At 36.1% G+C, this 20,395-nt stretch overlaps 1 protein-coding gene across 6 annotated transcripts in view; it reads left to right on the forward strand.

The window, feature by feature from the left end:
- The window catches only part of LOC120779723 (transcriptional activator cubitus interruptus), a 53,074-nt gene that overhangs the window by 15,923 nt on the left and 16,756 nt on the right, over positions 1 to 20,395 (forward strand). Inside the window, exon 1 of one of the 6 annotated variants that reach the window (XM_040112097.1) lies at positions 1,715 to 1,741. The exons of the other annotated variants lie outside the window; for them this stretch is intronic. The gene's annotated coding sequence lies outside the window, so the exon portion shown is untranslated. Of the gene's footprint in view, positions 1 to 1,714; positions 1,742 to 20,395 lie in introns of those variants that run through there. 6 annotated transcript variants of the gene reach the window in all.

The following is a 20,395-nucleotide window of genomic DNA, read 5'->3' on the forward strand; positions in this document are numbered from 1 at the left end:
CGCGGTCAACATTTAAATGAAATTATCTTCAAAAAGTAAATGTCATGAACCAATCTAACGTTTCAAATAAAGAACCGATGAGATTTTGCAAATTTTATGCGTTTTTTTTTAAAAAAAAGTTATCAAGCTCTTAAAAAATCACCCGATATATCATAACCGGCTGAAGGCCTCGTAGCCAGTGCTGCGTTTATGTATTTATATAATAAAACTCTTTTTGTTATATGAATTATTATAAATAAATAAATAAATAAATATATCATAAAATCATATAAAAGGATTTTAGTAGTTTTGCAATTTATTGAAAGTTCAATACATAATAATTTGCAATCGTAATAAATGTTGGGTGTTTTAATGTCCAAAAATTCTTATTTTGTTCGATGTGGCCACAATGGCAAATGTTATAAAAAACGCTTATTTTGAGGCGCTTTCGCACTGGAATAAGTTGGGCATCCCATTATCCCTGATATAAGTGTTCACCTTAAGATGGACAGTGGCACTGAGAACAAACACTCTAATATCCATGTTAAGGACTGCGGGTCGATTATTTTTTCTATGAATCGCTTGTGAGAGAAATTCTCTCTGGATTATTATGTAGAACTTTGCCTAAGAGACTCTGGCTCTAAAACAGATTTCGAACCGGCGAAGTTTAAATAATCTGAATCTCTCAGATGTTAGACATATCTTTTAGTTCTACGATCTGGCCGATTCCGACAAATTGTCAATAGAATATCAAAATGTACCTACGATTAAAACTTCATTCGGAGATCATAAAACCTGACGAAAAACTTCGCCTCATAAATTGCCGACACAAAACTAGTTTTAGGCAAAGTTGTTCAGATTGATCCGTAGAATATTTCCCGCATTCGCGATTTTCCCGTTTTTTTTGTTCCCTGTAAATGAACCCGCTCCAAGACAAAAAAACTCAGTATTAAGTAATATATCTAATTTATGTATATTTATATTTTGTTCATTAACCCTTCTAATTGAGAACATATCATTTCATTATAATTTAAGTTCGTGAGGAGTGACAAATCCAATTAACATACAGACTTACATAATCAAATATAAACAGAACACATGCGATTGTATCACTTTCATGACATGTACATATACAAGCTTGTATAATGTAAATTGATAATGATAAGAGAACATGGACATATGTATGTACATAAGTAGCTAAAAACAGCGAAGAATCAAAGAAAGTACTTATAAACAACATTTAAAACTGATTGGACAGACGAAATAAAAGATTATTGCAATATCGAATAAAATGTATGATATGATCCGTTATTGCTCGTTTTAAATTATAATGTAAATGACATGTGTTGATATCTACATTAAATGCATCAAAATACAGTTAATGCGAAATATAAAATTTTATAGTAACAAGAAGGAAAGCGCGAAGGGTTTCATCTAGTTTCACGGAGTGTGGAGAGGTCCTTCAAATACTTGTTCTCGGCAATGTGACATGTAGATTAAACCGATTGGGGGAGAATCGCAAACTCATCTTTTAACCAATCCTTGTAATAAATTACAGTATTGTATCTTATTTAGTGGCGTAGTTATAACGGCTTACAGTATTTCTTAAATATATATGTATAACTTTATACCTATCCCGATTAGTTTTAGATGTTACACAAAACAATTAGGTGAAGAAACCTATTATACTATGTTGCAGGTTTTTGCAGGAGTATAAATATATGCATCGCCTATTAGTGCAAGATCTGATAAAATCAGCAAGGTAAGTATATTTGGTATAAGAGGGTTAAAGGTACTAAATTTTCATTTTTAATGTTAAACACTTTCGTTGAGAGATCTGGCCTACTAACACATAAATTTGTCAATCAGATGGCCGAATAATTTATGCCTGATATACATACATATAAGGATTGGGAAGGAACTTATGTAGCGATATCAACCATTTTTAATGACGAATGCATTTGACTCATGTTTGGTAATAAATTACACTAGTTTACAGTATTGAACTTTTTGTCTGTTGCCGCGAATTCTGCGATTGATACATATTGTTCACTTATTACTTGTTTTTGTCAAATCTACCCTCAAAAATTTTTGAGCATCTCGAGTTACTTTGTTTTTGATTTTTATCATTTAAGCATATATATTAATCGAAAACAGGCGTATTTTACTGTGTTAAGATTAGTTTCTCAAGTTTTTGCGTCATGAGTAGTTCAAGAAGCGGTTGTTTAAATAAACCAGATCATTTTTGCTACATATGCGGAGAATATGTGTTTAAAAATTGTAGAAAAGTTATATCAGAGTTGGTGAAAGATACCTATTTTGAGTATTTTGGGGTGATCTTGGATAAAAATAAGAATTCTTGGGCTCCCAATTGTGTTTGTAAATCTGGTGTGGAATATTTAAGATTATGGAAAAGTGGTAAGAGAAGTGCCTTTAAATTTGGAACACCGACTATTTGGCGAGAACCACGAAATCATCTCGTAGACTGTTATTTTTGTAGTGTGAACATAAACGGTTTAAACACTAAAAATCGAGCTAAATGGCAGTACCCAAGTACTAGTTGTGTTTAACGTCCAGCGCAGCGTTCACCTAACTTCTCAGAGACTTAAAATCAGGAATAATGGGATGCCCAACTCCTCTCTCACTGGAAGTGAAAGAACAATTGCTAAACGTCAAAACCACCTAAACTTTGACAGTTGACTGGATTGGGGAGGTTTTGACGTTTAGCAATTGGAAACGAGCGATGGCCAGATTGAAACTTACCAAAAAAATATATAAACGGCGGGATTTGTTGCATCGTTCAAGACCTCTTATCAAAAATGCAAAACAATGAAAATTAAATAAATTTTTGAAATTTAAAGGTATTTGATGAAATTTTTTGTAATTTGAAACATCATAGTATTATTTTCAATTGAAAATTATTAAAAACTTTTAATGATTGAGAGCTAACAACCTTAAATCCTATTATTGGGTATTGAAAGGACAAAAGTCAGTTGTTATAATATTCTTTAAAAAGATTTATATAGTTTCTCCATATAATAAATAACCACTGTTTAGTAATTTATATTCGTACTAAATGTTGGGTATTGGGTTAATAAATGCCCAAAAATTGTTATTTTGTTTGATCTGGCTATAATGGAAAATGTTATGAAAAACGCTTATTTTGAGGCGCTCTCACACTGGAATAAGTTGGGCATCCCATTATTCCTGCTTAAGATATATCTGAACCATTAGAGCAAGACAATGAAGGGCCAAGCTCATCACAAAATGATGCTGATTTTGAAGGTATGTCTAATGAGCCAAAACGCTTTTCCCAAAATAAGTTTAATGATCTTGTAAGAGATTTAAATCTTTATAAACAAGCTTCAGAATTGTTAGCATTAAGACTAAAAGAAAAAAACTTGCTATCCTCGGATACTAAAATAAGTTTTTATCGTGAAAGAGATGCAGAATTACGGCATTACCTTTTATTCAGATATCAAAAACTTGTTAATAAAAATGGGCTTGAAGCTATACGAACCAAACGACTGGCGTTTATTCATTGGCAACTCAAAACGTAGCTTTATGTAGTCCGCATAATTACATAATGGAAATAAATACGCTGGGGTACCTATTGCCCACAGTACAAAATTAAAGGAGGAATATTGTAACATTTCGCTAGGCTTGAACAAAATAAAATACAATGACCATGAGTGGCAAATTTGTGTCGAATTAAAAATGGTCAACATTCTTCTCGGTCAACAAAGTGGTTATACCAAGTTTCCCTGTTTTATATGTCTTTGGGACAGTAGAGCTAAACAAGAGTATTGGGTGAGAAAAAACTGGCCCTTGAGAGAAAAAATGGAGTCTAGTCCACAATTCATTAGCAGCTCGTAACAAAATTATCCTTCCACCATTATATATAAAACTGGGCATCATGAAACAGTTTGTAAAATCACTAGTATAAAGATGGGAACTGCTTTTCTTACATTTACCAAAAATTTCCTCAGCTCACTATGGAAAAGATTAAAGCCGGAATTTTTGATGGCCCCCAAATTAGACAACTTACGAAAGGTAGGTAGGTAGGAGTGCAGCCCTATCGGGCTCAATTAGCACTTGATGTGCCATTTTGATACTCTATTCGTAGAACCCCTGTATCTGCTATTACGTTTCACCTTCTCTCTCAAACCATTTTGAGGTTTCGATGAAACTACTTATGTCCGATATGCTTTTGGTGGAAATCCATTCAAGATTTAGTGCTTGGTGGATTCCGAGTGTTTTGTGTCGGATCTGTGCTAGAGCTGGGCATTCGCAGAGAAAGTGGAAGATTGTTTCCTTGTTCCCTGCTACTCCGCATCCACGGCAGATATCGTTGCAGGGCAATCCCATTTTGGACGCATGTTCCCCAAATGGCCAGTGCCCTGTTGTGGTAGCTGTTATTCTGTAAATACTTTTTCTTGACCTATTTAATAAATCATTTGTTCTTTTCCTGTCATATGTTGGCCATAATTGTTTAGTTATGACGCATTTGTAATGTTTTTCCACCTGTTGTTTGCAATTTGCTGAAATTGTTCTATTGATCTCTCCTTTTATCGATCCTAGCGGGCTTGGTATTAGCTCCGCCTCGATTCATTGAGAGAAAGCTCCTGCCTTTGCCAACTCCGTCTGCTTTTTCGTTACCGAAAAAGTTCCTGTGTCCGGGAACCCAGATCAAGTTTAGCTGGAGCTTGTCTTTTATTGAGCTTAGTGCTCTCTTGCAGCTGTGAACTATACTGGAAGTTGTCATGGGTGAAGACAATGCCAGGAGGGCCGCCTGGCTGTCCGTAAATATAGTTGCTTTATGTATATTTCCGTGGTTTTCTAATAGAACCTCGCAGGCTTTTTCTATGCCTCGTACTTCTGCTTGGAAGATGCTAGCCGAGTTCGGTAGACGCATAGAGAGAAATATGCCTAGATCAGCGGAGAATACCCCCGTGCCCACTCCGCAGTCCATTTTGGACCCGTCGGTATAGACTGAGGTGGTATCTTCCTCTACTATTGAACCTCTTCTCCATTCTCGTCTAGATGGTATCCTCACCTGGAAGTGTCTACTGAAATCTAGCTTTGGGAGAATGTAGTCTGATTTGTGATTAGTGAACTTGTTTAGAATTACACTATGTTCGTAGTTCAGCTGTTTCCAACCTCCCAATTCTTTTATTCTTATCGCCGCAATAGCTGCTGTTTTGTGAATAAAAATGTCCATTGGTAGTTGATGCAGGATCACATTGAGCGCATCAGTCGGACATGACCTGATTGCACCCGTAACACCCGCACATGCTGCTCTTTGTATTCCATTTAATTTTCTAATATTGTATTGTTTGTTTAGCGCTGGCCACCATACCAGAGCTCCATATGTAAGTATAGGTCTTATGACAGCCGTATACATCCACATGATTATACTTGGTTTAAGGCCCCAATTCTTGTTGACGATTTTCTTACAAGTATAGTAGGCCATGTATGCTTTGTTTATTCTTTTTTCTATATTTATTTCCCAGGACAGTTTGGTGTCAATCTCCACCCCCAAGTATTTAGCTGTGGGGGATAGAGTGAGTGTTGTACCGTTTAGTACCGGAAGTTGAAACTGAGGTATTTTGGTTCGGCTAGTGAATAGCATCAGTTCTGTTTTGTTCGGGTTAACTCCTAGACCATTGTTTTTAGCCCATAGGTTTAACCTTCGAAGTGCCCTTTCCATAATCTCGCTGACTGTTGAAGGAAACATGCCTGATACCAACAACACTATATCGTCTGCATACGCTACTGCTTTCACTCCTCACCGTTTAGTTGGAGTAGTATTTCGTTCAGCGCTGCAACCCAAAGAATCGGAGAGAGGACCCCCCCTTGAGGCGTTCCTCTACTCACATAGCTTGTTTGTGTTGCAGCGCCGTTTGAAGCTATAATCTTCCCATTCTCAAGCATCGATAGTATCCATCTGCACACAGTGTCGTCTATGCCACCATGTGCCAGAGAATTAATTATCGCATTTACTTCTATGTTGTTGAAGGCGCCCTCTATGTCTAGAAATGCAGCCATGGTGTATTGTTTGTGGTGTAGTGATTTTTCGATTACACTTATCACCTCGTGAAGGGCGGTTTCGGTTGATCGGCCCTTCATGTACGCATGTTGGGACTTCGATATCTTCTTCGCCATTATTGCTCTTAAGTGTAGATCTATTAGCCTTTCTAGTGCCTTCAGCATACAGGAGGTAAGGCTTATAGGTCTAAAATCCTTGGCATTCTCGTGTGTTCTTCTGCCTTATTTTGGAAGGAACACAACTTTACTCCTTTTCCAACTTCTTGGGATGTAAGATAGTTGAATGCTAGCCTTGTATATATTTTCAAGCCTTAGAACCATTGGTTCTACTAGTTTTTGCAGCATTATGGGCATAATCCCGTCAGGACCTGCCGCTTTAAATGGTGCAAAACTCTTTATGGCATATTTGATTTTACTTTTGTCTACTATTTGGCGTCGATAGTCAGCTGCATTCAGCGGTGGTTCTGGTTGAACCCTCGTTGAAGGTTTTTGCTGGCTCCCGGGGAAGTGCGTTGTGATTAGTACCTCCAGAGACTCTTTTGCCGAGGAGGTCCAATCACTTCCCTCAGCCCTAATGTAGGCAGAGGTGTTAATATGATCTTTGAATAGCATTTTACTCACAGCCCTAGCGGCTTCTCTGCAACTTTCTATCGATGTGCAGAAAGATTGCCATGAGTCCTTTTTAGCTTTTTCCTGACTGCTTTTTTGTATTCTTTCATAATGTCTTTATATGGCTGCCAGATTTTGGTTCTAAAACTCTCATTGAAAGTTTTCCTTAGTTGTGTTCTCAAACTCTTAAGTTCACTGTTCCACCAAGGAAGAGACTTTCTCTTTTTCAAAACTGTTAGCGGAGTAGATTTATTAAAAGTTGTGGTTAAGATTTTTTCCAACTTCTCTAGTTCTGAATCTAATTCCTCAGGATTTCTGATTCTCTTGTTGCCTCCCTTTTCAAGGCATTTTCTTGCTATACTGGTAAATTTGCCCCATGCCGTTCTTCTAGGGTTCCGGTATGTGAGAAGCGCACTGTACTTCTCGCGGATGCTGAAGAGTATCCAAGAGTGATCCGACATGGAAGGCTCATCGGATACCCTCCAGTTATCCACAACGAGACTGTCTGTGTCTGTTGATAGCGTGAGGTCAAGCACTTCCTCCCACCCCGGAAACCTATCCGAGCTTGGGAAAGTAAATGTTGGCTTATCGCCCTTGTTGCAAATACTTAGATTACTATTCAAAATGCAAGAGTGCAAGAGTGACTCACCTCTGGTGTTTATATTGGAGCTACCCCATACGGTGTGCCTTGCGTTTGCATCACACCCTATTAGAACATCATCCCTCCTGTTCTCCTCTACTAGTCTGGCGAGCGGGGCCGGTGGTAAGTCTTCGTCATGGGCCAAGTAGGCCGAGACCAAGAAGAAGGGCTTTTCCTTCTGTTCCACCTTTACCACTGTGATATCTGCGGTGCTGTAATTAGGACAAAGAAATGCATTTATACTTTTATTAATAAGGATGCATGCCCTAGGTTTACCTCTGTTCCGTGTGTAAAACAGGTTATAGTTGCTGCTGTTTAGCCCTTTATTGGAATCATCATTGATCCAGGGCTCCTGTACTAGGCTGATGTCGATGCCCCTCTCGTTCACGAGGGTTGACAGATTCGCTGTAGCACTCTTCGAGTGCTACAGGTTTATCTGTACACATCTAAGGTTGTTATTGGGCATCTCGGGTTTCTTTGATGTCCACATTCCTTAGCAACTGGCTGGCGTCGTCGACCTCTTCCGTGTCGTCTTCGTCAGCCGCTTTGTCGCCTTGGAAGATTTTTAGTCTGGCCTTGCGGATTCCGAAGCTGATTTTGTAGTCAGTATTCTTCAGAGCCTCAATGGACTCATCACAAATGGCCACTAGTATTGGCTTGCTTGCTTAATTCGGATTTTCCTCCTTGATTAGCTGCCACTCATCTATACCTGGTATAGATTTGTTCTGCAGCTTAATGCACCTCAGGAGTTTTTCGCCTGGCTCCTCTAGAGGAGGTAACCAAATGCGAGCACGGGGTCTCTTTGGAATGTCCCTAGCGGGTATAAGCCTCAATTGGAGGCGTTATACTAATTATAGCAACACTACCCGTCAGGAAATCTAGCGAGGCCTGGTCCGCGCATTTGATGTCCCTGTAGCCCCTGAGGGTCTCAGAGGAGTCAAACTCCGGGTGAGGACCCGCAGGATTGTCGAGTACATAGCTTAGCACCATACTCGACAATCTGACGTCGATCTCCACCCATCTCTCCTGTATTGTGCCCGGAAAGGAGGAATTTCCATCTATAATGGCCACCTGCAGGCTATCCCTGGCTACATCGCAGAAATGCCTTGCCGTTGTTGTGCTGCTGTGTTCTCCTTCACTCCGCCTCGGTTTTTTGGGCTGAGTTCCGGGTGCCTCTGTGATGGAGCGATTTCTCTTCTGAGAAGTGCTCTCTCGTTTGCTATCTACTTGAGGTTGTGATTGCTTCCTTTTCAGGTAGCCTTCATATTCCTCTACGATGGATTTGAGGGGCTTTGTTTCAGCCTCATCAACTGGGGTACCGGCTGCCTGGTCTTTGGCTATCTTCTCTAGTATGAAGACCGCCCTCTGGTACCGGTTTTTCCTCAGCTGATTTTGGGATTTCTTGCGCTTCTTTTTGTTCTCACTTTTAGCCGCCAATGCACTTTGGTTGGTGCTCATGGCAGCCTTGGAGGTGGACGCTTCGTCCCTTACCTCTGTGGTTGTCACTGCTGTGTCTACCGGTATACTTTGTTTGGTATGTTCGGTAGTACTCTTACTCGTCTCCTGGCTGGAGGCAAGTAGTTCGTCCTCATCGGATTCCGTTATAGGATTCCGATAGCTCATGTCCTTAATCGTTGCTGTTGTCGTCAATTTGGTTGTTGTAGTTGGTGTTGTTGTTGTTGTTGTTTTTGTATTATTTGCGTTCATGTTTGGTCCCACGAGTAGTCCGGAAAGGGGAAGTCACTCGTCCGCAGAGCCGGTATGCGGAGAGAAGGCTTTTATACCTCCGACCTCGCCCGGGCATCGGAGGGGACCGTTCGCGATCAGCTATTTATTACCCCCCGCTGACCATTCAGCCCTCGGCACGGGTACCTCGACACCTTGGCTTAGGGTGGTGTTGGTTCGGGTGTCCTCATACTTCCACAATAGGAGATGAGCGTAAAACCTAGGGTTTATTCATCCATATCACTATTGTGGGAATTATGAAGTGTCCCTCTTAGTTCGTAAGATTAGAGTGCGTTTCCTTTGGGATGCACACTTTACTCTTACTTAAGCCCCTTCGCCACGACAAGGCGACCAACTTCAAAGGAGTACGAAAGATACTCAATTTAAAAATTCTATGACTGAGTCAGAACTAAAGGCTTGGACAGCATTCGTATCTGTGATGCAGAATTTTCTGGGAAATAAAAAATCTAAAAATTATGTTGAACTTTTAGTTAGAAGACCTTCTGCTACAATTAAAAAATATGGGATGCAATATGAGTATAAAACTCCACTTTCTCCATAGTCACCTAGAGAGGTTTCCGGGAAATTTAGGAGATATGAGCGAAGAGCAGGGAGAGCGTATGCATCAAGACTTATGCGTCATGGAAGAGCGCTATTAGGGTTTCTGGGATACAAATATGATGTCTGACTGTTGTTGATCCCTAATACATCATTTTCCAAAGTCTACACATCGGAGAAGAGCTTTAAAACAAAGTTAATTAGAACCTAATGATTAATTATTTTTCTAAATAAAATTTTTCTTAATAAATACATGTTTTTTTCTGTGTAATACCTACATAGCTGAAACTCTGAAACTAGAGCTGATAAAAATATTTAAATTATTTTTTTGGAAATAGCATAATATATGTAGTCAGTAACAGCTAAAATTTCTTCGGCAACAAATGTACTGTAATCTAGTGTATCTATATGTAAAAAAGAAAGTCGTGTTAGTTACACTATTTATAACTCAAGAACGGCTGAACCGATTTGACTGAAGATTAGTGGGGAGGTAGCTCAGAAACAGGGGACTAGGTGGATAGAAAGATTGCTTACAGAATCGGTTCTCGATTCTAATTATTTTTTAATATTTTTCAATTTTAAGAATCGATTAATCGAGCGCAATAATCGATTATTTCGATTTTAATCGATTTTAAATTAAAAGGACAAAAATTTATTTATTAAATCACAAGGCATAAATTGAATGAATAATTGAAATCGACTAAATAAAACACAGAAATAGTAAAAACAATTAAATTTTTTTGTCTATAAATAATGTACCTAGAACATTACATTTCATATAAATTTTTTTTAAATAATTCAAGTTATTCAAACAAGTTTAATAAAATTTAAAAACTTATTTTAAATTTAAAATATTTGCTTAAGCTAGACGTACTATTATTATATTTTAATTGCTTTCCACATTGGACACTTAATTAATAGTAAAGTCGAATGTCAAGAATCGATTCCAAATCGACTTCGACTACTGAAGATCGATTCGGAAAACTCGATTATTTTACGAGAAAACTCGATTCTCGAGTAGAATCGGAATCGAGTTTACCATGCCTACAGGGGACGGACATAGGATACTTTTTATCTTATTAATTATGTTCATAATTACAAAAATTATATTTCAAATCATAATTCAAATTCGTGTACAAATGTGAAACTTATTTGAATATTTTATTACTTAAAAAATTATAATACCACCAAATAGGCATTGCAAGAGTAATTTTCGTATACATGGAAGATAAGTACTGATTGTTGCTATTGGACATGGGATTTTAGGACGCACCACGTGGAACCAGTAACACATTTTTATATCAGAATTCTGTACAGACACAAGTATAAAAATTGGACATTTTAAATTTCTGATTGATCTATCAATTGAAAACGAGCAGTTCTAATCAGCTTTTACATTTCGTTATTTAAAGAAGTATATAAACTTGAATGAACAAATATTAAATTTTCTAACTTAGGCTTAGTTTTATTGATATATTTTACTTCGCATTAGCTCAAATTATACATACATACATATGTACATATGTACATATGTAAGTAAAAATGATTGTTTGTTTGTTAGTAACGCTAACGCTCGAGAACGGCGGAACCAATCTTCATGAAATCAAAAGTTGTTCGCTGTGGATCTGGAAAGTGTTCGATATAAAAAAAAACCATATACTTTTCATAAGGAAAAGTCGAAAAATTGGAAATTTCCAAAAAGTGACTTTTCATACAATTCTTTTTTGTTTTGTTTTTCAATATTTTGATTTGTAAATTATTTGAATCGTTCAATTTCGGTCGCTTGCTTTTTTATGCCGGCTATTTAAAAGAATAATTATTGAAAATTATTCAATGAAAACTTTATGTGTGTTTCAAACGAAGTGATTATATATGAAATTATTTTAAAGAAAATGCCGGCACGTCCAAAATCAAACATAGGTCGACGTATTCGAAATGCTCGGGGCGTGTTGTCACAAAAAGTATCACAAACTGCAGTGCGACGTCCACGAAATAGATGTGAAGAAGCTCATCATGCAAGAAATCCAGCAAGACCTACGCGAATACGACGTCGTGTTTTGGAAGATATGTTCCGTGCTGCATTTGATTACGACCCTTCAATCGACTATAATGTACATGGATATATTGGAATGATGGATGTTATATGCCCACATTGTGATGCGGCTAAATTTTCGGGTGAAACGGCTGGAATGTGTTGCGCTAACGGGAAAGTAAAATTGCCGGAATTTGAACCGCCTCCTGAATCATTACAATCATTAATTTTTGAGACATCACCAGAATCGAAAAATTTTTTAAATCTTATACAAGAGTACAATTCGTCTTTTCAAATGACTTTTTCGGCGCTACAAAAATTATAAGAGATCAATTTATGCCGACATTTAAGGTGATTGCATGGAATATTTTATGGTTTTTTCAATGAATAGGGAAACATTTATTCCTATAACATTGCATACATATTACAGATCCAAGGTCAAATTTATCACCTAGCGGGTTCATTGTTACCGCTCCCCGACGCTAACCATCAATTTTTAAAAATATGTATATTTCATCGGAGATAAAAATCGTGAATTAAATCAGCGCTGCACAATTGGTTCTCAAACAAAAAGAGAAATTCTTTGCGAACTACAAGATTTTTTTCATCAGCACAATGAATTAGTCCAATTGTTCAAAACTACTATGGATCGGTTGCCATCTGATAATCACAGAATAAGAGCCGATAAAACTCCAACTGGAGAGCATTCAAGAAGATTCAATGCACCAACCATTGATGAAGTGGCCATTGTGATTGTTGGCGATCAGTTTCAATCACGAGATATTATTCTTCACCGTAGAAATGAACAATTACAACGTGTTTCGGAGCTTCATCGTTGTTACGATGCATTACAGTTTCCTATATTGCACTGGAATGGCCATGATGTATACAATATAAATATCCCAATGATCATTCCAAGCACAGGTACATAATATATATCGTGCTCATAAATATTTCGTTTAAATAAAATATTTCGATTTTGAATTGAAAACTTCTAAATACGTTTTGAAACATATTTTTTACAGGTCTTGATGCTCAAAAGTCAGCGCCATGAATTATTATTCATACAGATTAATGATTCGCGAAGGAAGTTCAAATTACATTTTGAGATGTGGAAAACTGTTTCATCAATACATTGTGGACATGTATGCGAAAATTGAGACTGAACGTCTCAATTACATCCGGTTCAATCAAAGTAAATTGCGATCAGAAGAATACATACATTTGATGTATGTGATGCAATAACAAATGATGGGAATTTGAATGATATTGGACGTCTGACGATATTACCAGCATCTTATATTGGAAGTCCTCGCCATATGCACGAATATGCTCAAGATGCGATGTCATACGTGAGAAAATACGGCCGACCAGATTTATTTATTACATTCACATGTAATCCGAAGTGGAGCGATATCAAAATAATTTGTTTGACGGTCAATCAACAACAGATCGTCACGATATAAATGCACGTGTTTTTCGGCAAAAATTAAAAGCGCTGATGGATGTAATTGTGAAATTGCGCGTATTTGGAGAAGTGCGGTGTTATATGTAAGTATGTATTTAATCGAATGGCAAAAGAGAGGATTGCCGCACGCACATATATTGATATGGTTGGTTCGTAAAATCACGCCAGATGAAATTGATAATATCATATCAGCCGAGATACCAGATCAAACAATTGATCAAGAATTATTTGAAATCGTCACAAAACATATGATTCATGGCCCATGTGGGGTACTAAATATGAATTCACCATACATGATTGATGGCAAATGCTCAAAGCGTTATCCCAGAGCATTGACTTCCGACACAATAACAGGCAATGATGGATACCCGTTGCATCGCCGACGGTCTACTGAAGATAATGGTCAATCAGTAATGATGAACATTCGTCATCAAGAAATCATCGTCGATAATCGCTGGGTTGTGCAATATTCACAATTTCTGTCAAAAATATTTCAGTCTCACATTAACGTTGAGTATTGTAATTCCGTCAAGTCAATCAAATACATTTGCAAGTATGTGAATAAAGAAAGTGATATTGCTGTCTTTGAAGTACCTGATGCTGACAATACGAACGATGAAATTACTCGATATCAAATGGGCCGATACGTTAGCAGCAATGAAGCAATTTGGCAAATATTTTCGTTTTCATTGTATAAAAGACATCCTGTTGTTGTTCATCTAGCGGTGCATCTTGAAAATGTTCAACGACTTTAACTGCTTTTTTTCGACTTTGTGAAACCGATACATATGCCAGAAGTTTGCTATATACTGATGTACCTCAGTATTACACATGGGATACATTATCAAAAGAATTCCAACGACGTAAACAGGGTACAGCAGTTGATGGTCACCCAGGTATATATTCAACAGATGCTTTGGGCAGAATGTATACGATTCATCCCAATAACACGGAATGTTTTTATTTGCGATTGCTATTGGTGAACGTTCAAGGACCGAGATCGTTCGAATATAGTTGATGGTCATTTATGTGAGACGTATCGCGAGGCATGTCACCTACTGCATTTGTTCACATTTGCATGCGTTTCATCTTTAACACAACAAATAAGAATGCTTTTCTCGATTATAATATCAACATGCATGCCATCGAATCCACTGGAATTATGGAACAAATATCAAGATTACATGACGGAAGATATTTTGATTCGGATGCGTCGTACGTCAAATAATCCAGATTTGATGATTACCTTGGAAATGTACAATGAAGCATTAATAATCATTGAAGATATGTGTCACAAAATTGCGCATTAAGCATTATCACAGTTATTTATGATTTCACCTGATCGTCCGATGCATGATTTGATGGATCAAGAATTGCAACGTGAACAACAATTCAATTGTGACGAATTGATTGAATTTGTGCAATCAAATATTGACAAATTAAATGATCAACAAAACTATGTATGTATATCAAACAATTTTGCAAGCTGTTTCTGACAACACTGGCGGATTATATTTCTTGGACGCACCTGGTGGAACCGGAAAAACATTCATTATTACATTGATTCTGGCAGCTATTCGATCACAGAAAAAAATTGCTTTGGCTCTTGCTTCTTCTGGAATTGCTGCCACTTTATTGGACGGAGGACGAACAGCACACTCTGCATTAAAATTGCCATTGAACATGCAAGTGAGTGAAACGCCGACATGCAATATTTCAAGAAATTCTGCAATGGGTAAAGTCTTGAAGCAAGTAGCGATTATTCTGTGGGATGAGTGTACAATGGCCAACAAAAAATCGCTCGAAGCGTTGGATCGAACTATGAAAGATTTACGCGGAAATCAACAGCTGTTTGATGGTGCCTTGATATTGTTATCAGGTGATTTTCGACAAACATTGCCGGTTCTTCCTCGATCAACTCCTGCCGATGAAATAAATGCATGTCTGAAATCTTCTGCTCTCTGGAGATTTGTGAAAAAATTGTCGTTGAATGTCAATATGCGTGTCCTATTACAAGACGAATCTTCTGCACATCAGTTTTCGGAACAATTGTTGGATATCGGAAATAAAAAAATGCAAATCGACAATACAAATGGAATGATCACCTTGCCCGAAAATTTTTGTACAATTTTGCAAACAAAAGAAGAATTAGTCGAATGCGTTTTCCCAAATATCATTCAGAATCACAGAAGCCATGATTGGTTAGCAGAACGTTCAATATTGGCACCGAAGAATATACACGTCAATGCAATGAACTTCCAAATTCAAGAAAAATTGCCAGGTGAAATCATAACTTATAAATCCATTGACAGCGTTATGGATGAAGATGAAGCTGTGAATTATCCAATTGAATATCAGAATTCATTGTAACCACCTGGTACACCGCCACATCTTTTGAATTTAAAGGTTTGTTCCTTACTTTAATCATTACAGAATATAAATCTGTAAGGAGGTTCAATGAAATATATTACTGATTCCATTTTTAAGGTTGGTTCACCAATCATATTACTACGAAATATCAATCCTCCTCCAATCCTTATACCACGTATTCCAATGATTCCAACAGACATGCCATTGAATTTCAAACGTCTGCAATTTCCGGTGCGTTTATCATTTGCCATGACTATAAACAAAGCACAAGGACAAACATTTCAAATATGCGGAGTAAATTTGGAAGAATCGTGTTTTTCACATGGGCAATTATATGTTGCATGTTCGAGAGTCGGTACTGCGGATCGTTTATTCATTCATGCACCGGACAGTAAAATTAAGAACGTTGTTTATCACAATGTTTTAGATTAGAACTCGAATTTTTGAGATTTACAATTTATTATATACGCTTATGTAAAAATAAGAGGAAACTGAAGAATAAATACTTTCAATGTTTGAAAAGTATTACTTTGTTGAATTTTTTATTGAATCGCTATGACAATTTTCTTATTATTCGTATTTATGAACGCTTCTCAATTGAATGGATAATATCGTACGAATGCATTCTCATGAACCGCATATCCTTTATCAACAATATCTTGGTCAATCCTCATCCTTAATTCATAATCGTCTAAATTTATGAAAAAGATTTCGTCTATTTGTTTCATTATTTTCATAGTGAAGGATTCGTTCAAAGCAATTTCTTCAAAATATTTAATAGCTTCTCGCGACCAGTATTTCCCATTACTTGACTTGATATTTGCTAATCGGCAATTCAGAATTTGCTCTACATGCTGGTATTCCCTTTCTTCCGGTCTGAATTTTACGGTGAAGAACGATGGGCTGTCAATCGACTGAACAACAACTGTTTTTTCCTGAAGATAATCAGAATGGAATGTTCTTCTCATATCGAATCTTTTCATCGTCATTTTTTGTATGGTATACTTTGGAAAAAAAAAAAAATTTTTTTATTATATTGAATTATATTGTATTTGTTATTGACTTTTTTGTTTGGCTATTAACTTGCTGTTTTATTACACTTTTATGAATGGAAAATCACATTATTTTCAATTACAGAGTAATTATTATCGCAGAATATAATTATAGACCATGAAATTTCAGGTTTTTTTGTTTGCTAAATAAGTTGACTTTTGCTCAAGTAACAATATAATGTGACACTACTCATTCATGTCAAATGCTTATCTTTTTGTTTCTTTTATGTTTTTGTTTACACTCAAACGTCAAATAAATAAAAATTTAGATTTCTCGTTTGTGGATATTTCATACAATCTGAAAATAGGCAATTACTTTGGCAAATTTATCGCATATTTGAATATTCAATATGTTTAAAAAGAAGATGACAAAAATGTCTATAATGAAAAAAATTAAATGAAGTATAATAGCCGATAAATATTTATATTAAAAAAAAATTGAATAAATTATTAATATATTTACGAACTGCGCAGCAAAGCGCGCCGGGTAAGCTAGTACATTATATTAGGGATATGAGGTTTAGGCCAAAGTACAGACTCATTCCATTCTAATTCAGCGCTGAACCACTTAATTTTTCAGAAAATGTGTCCATTTAGTTTTATTAAAATATCACGCATTTTGACCAACCTGAACGGTTTAAATATATGTACATAGGTGGAAAGGGCTGATTACATTAATTTTGATATTGCTCAGCTACACTCGGAAACAATTTTATATACATATAAATAATACTCACTGACGACATACATATTTGGTACTAAACTTGTTGGAATAACAAAAATCAGTATAAGTAGTAGAAGGGAGTTGGGGCCCGCATTTACTCGATTTTTATCTATTTTAAAAAGACTACATACAATTAACATACCCCAGACTAATGAAATACTCCTTCGTTTCACATATAATAACCAATCATATGGAGTAAAGTCAGAAGGGATATGGGAGCTAGGTCAAGTTTCCGCCCAATTTTGTCTATTTTAGGCACAAATATACACGGTTATGAATAAAACACGCTCTCTATGGGTACAGGACCCGTCCACGCTTCACTGTGGCTGATACATAGATAATACTACTACTACCATCTATATGATTGCTATTAGTTGGATTATAACTATTAGTTAATAAGATATAGCATTTTTGTGAAGCGACTTCTGTTAGTTTACAAAAAATGTATCATAAAGAATTTCGTGTGTTAATAAAGCATTACTTTTTGGGGGAAAGTACTGTTGAATTTGGGCTCAGGGAAATCCACCGTTGAAAACATATTTGCTAAGCTGGGGAAACAGACGAATTGAGCACCAAGGGCAATGATGCTCTACAGATTCAAAAGCTATGTGCAAAGTGGGTGCCACGCAAGTTCTTAATCCAATAAAAATACGAATAACTGATTCTGACAAGTATTTGAGCGCTCTTTAATCGTAATAAAACCGAATTTTTACGTCGGTGTGTGACAATAGAAACATAGCTCCATCATTTGCCACTGGAGTTCAATCGACTGTCATTCTAGTGAACTGCACACGATGAACCGATTCTCAGGCGTGGAAAGACGAAAAAGTCGGATGGAAAGGTTATGACATCAGTCTTTTCGTATGCATGTTGTATAATACATACTAAACGACTGATTACTGAGCCAGTTATAATCCATTGCCTGCATATTTGGTTGCAGTTCTTTTCTACTATTACAAATACTTAACAATTGTATTATTTTTGAAGAAGAATCTGTTTAAATTTGTACGCATATATTCAAATGATTCCCACAAACATGAATTTTGAACAAATGCTTATTATAAATTTTGTATTTATTTTTATTAAATTTTGATATAAAGAGATAAAAGGTATCCTATGTCCTTACCCTGGTTCTAAGCTACTTCCCCACCAATTGAGTTATAAATGGTGTAACTTTCAACAACTTTCTTTTATATATAGATATAGCTACCCATAGATGTATTGAATCACCCAATTTATTACTTAAGAACGAACAACTCTGCCCACATTATGAAAACTTGTCTACAGATGTCGCCTTTTACTTTGGCATCGTTTTGTTTATTACGCCAATTTAGGGTTTGAATATTGGATACTGCGATGGTAGCGCAATCTATCGGATCCAATGTAAAACATTCCAAAATTAGCAATTAATTACAAATTAAAAATTAATTAAAAAAACATTATCCAGTAATTTGAAATTGTGAATCTAAACCATTCTCGAATCTCCTTAAACACACACAAAAAATTTCATCAAAATCGGTACAGCCGTTTAGGAGCAGTTCAATTACAAACACACGGTCAGACGATTTATATATGTATGTATGTATATAAAGACTCTCGGCTTCACTCCCATTGAATCCCTTAAAGAAATATGTATCAAAGATTATTAATAAAAACAAATAATTAAATAAATATATACACAAATAATATGCCAAAAAATATATATATTTCTTTAATTTTAAATTTTATTTTACAAAGAGACATTATCTGACTAAAAAAATTTTTTCACAATTTTTCCTTTATTTGTGTACACAAATATTTCGATAAGCCATATTTACTACTAAATATATAAAAAAAAATAAAAATCAGAATAATAATCGCGAATTTGATCATCTTCCCCTTCATAATTGAACTGTCTTTACTGTTTTCTTAAGCGAACGTGGGCCGTTCTTACATGTACCGTCGGAAGTACATACATGCATAAACATGTGATATTTTGTGAGCAAATCAACGGAATACTCGCAATCAATGCATAGCAACATGCAATTTAACAACAACTAATTGACGCACTATTTAAAAGAAAGTAACAACACCCCGTATATGTTTACATTTTTGTTTTATAATACGAAAATGTAGAACTATGACATTTGTATATTATATACAAATGAAATAAATGAAGTAGTTTTGTAAATTAATTTTAATGAAATATAATATGTAAAGAAAGTTAGCTAAAATGTGGCCTAAAATTTTTGTTCTCTAGGCAATTGCCCAACGGGTCGGCCCTGTGAGGTTTAGTCCAATTTCATCCTAATTCGTTGGATTTGGACAATTTTTGGTCATAAGGTGGCATACTCTAAAGGCATTATTCCTGCAAAGTGTTATCCCATTGTATTAATTGCTTATTGGTTTGTGTACAAAGCGATAGAATCAAATGGAATTTAAAAATGTGCTATATGGAAAGCAGGCGTAGTTGAAATCCAATTTCATTCATTTTCGCCCTGTGACATAGGATGAAGTATAGTCGAAATGGGTAGAGTACATTAGGGTGGAAAAAAAATCGTAATGCGAGCCACTGAATTATTCACGGCATATATGTATGTATGTACATACATAAATGATAGTTCATAGATGTGAATGCAGTATACCATTTTTCACGGTTTGTTATTTGCTAATAACAAAGCTTTTACTCTTGTGTATCTGCTTATTTAAATTTCATTTTGCAATATTAGTACTAGTGTACATGAGGATGGGTAAAAATCTGAAGTTTCTTTTTTCTTCTAAGAAAGGGTCTCCAAGTATGAGCTCTTATTTATAACGGGAAGGTGTATCTCGCTTCCAAATGTCTTTTCAGAATATGAAGCGGTGAAAAACTCATTCGTTGTTTTGACCCACCCTAATGTAAAGGGTAATTTGTACTTTTTTAAAGAAAAACACAGAAACTTCAAATTTAATGGGGAATCATTATTATCATTCGAAAGAACATTCTTTGTAATTTTTTTTTGGAGATTATCTCTTTCAAATGTTGGCCGCACCTACGCCTCTGATGATCCATCGGTTGAATCTAACTTTCGATGACTCGTTCAAGCATTTCGATGGTAATTGGCAGGGTTCTCATTTACTACTCCGTAGCAGCAAAATTTCTAAAATTATTGCTATGCTATCGCTACCGCTCTCACTTTGTTGGGAGCCATAGCATAGCCTTAGCATAACA

Source organism: Bactrocera tryoni, unplaced genomic scaffold (assembly GCF_016617805.1).
Source record: "Bactrocera tryoni isolate S06 unplaced genomic scaffold, CSIRO_BtryS06_freeze2 scaffold_11, whole genome shotgun sequence".
Taxonomy (NCBI): domain Eukaryota; kingdom Metazoa; phylum Arthropoda; class Insecta; order Diptera; family Tephritidae; genus Bactrocera; species Bactrocera tryoni.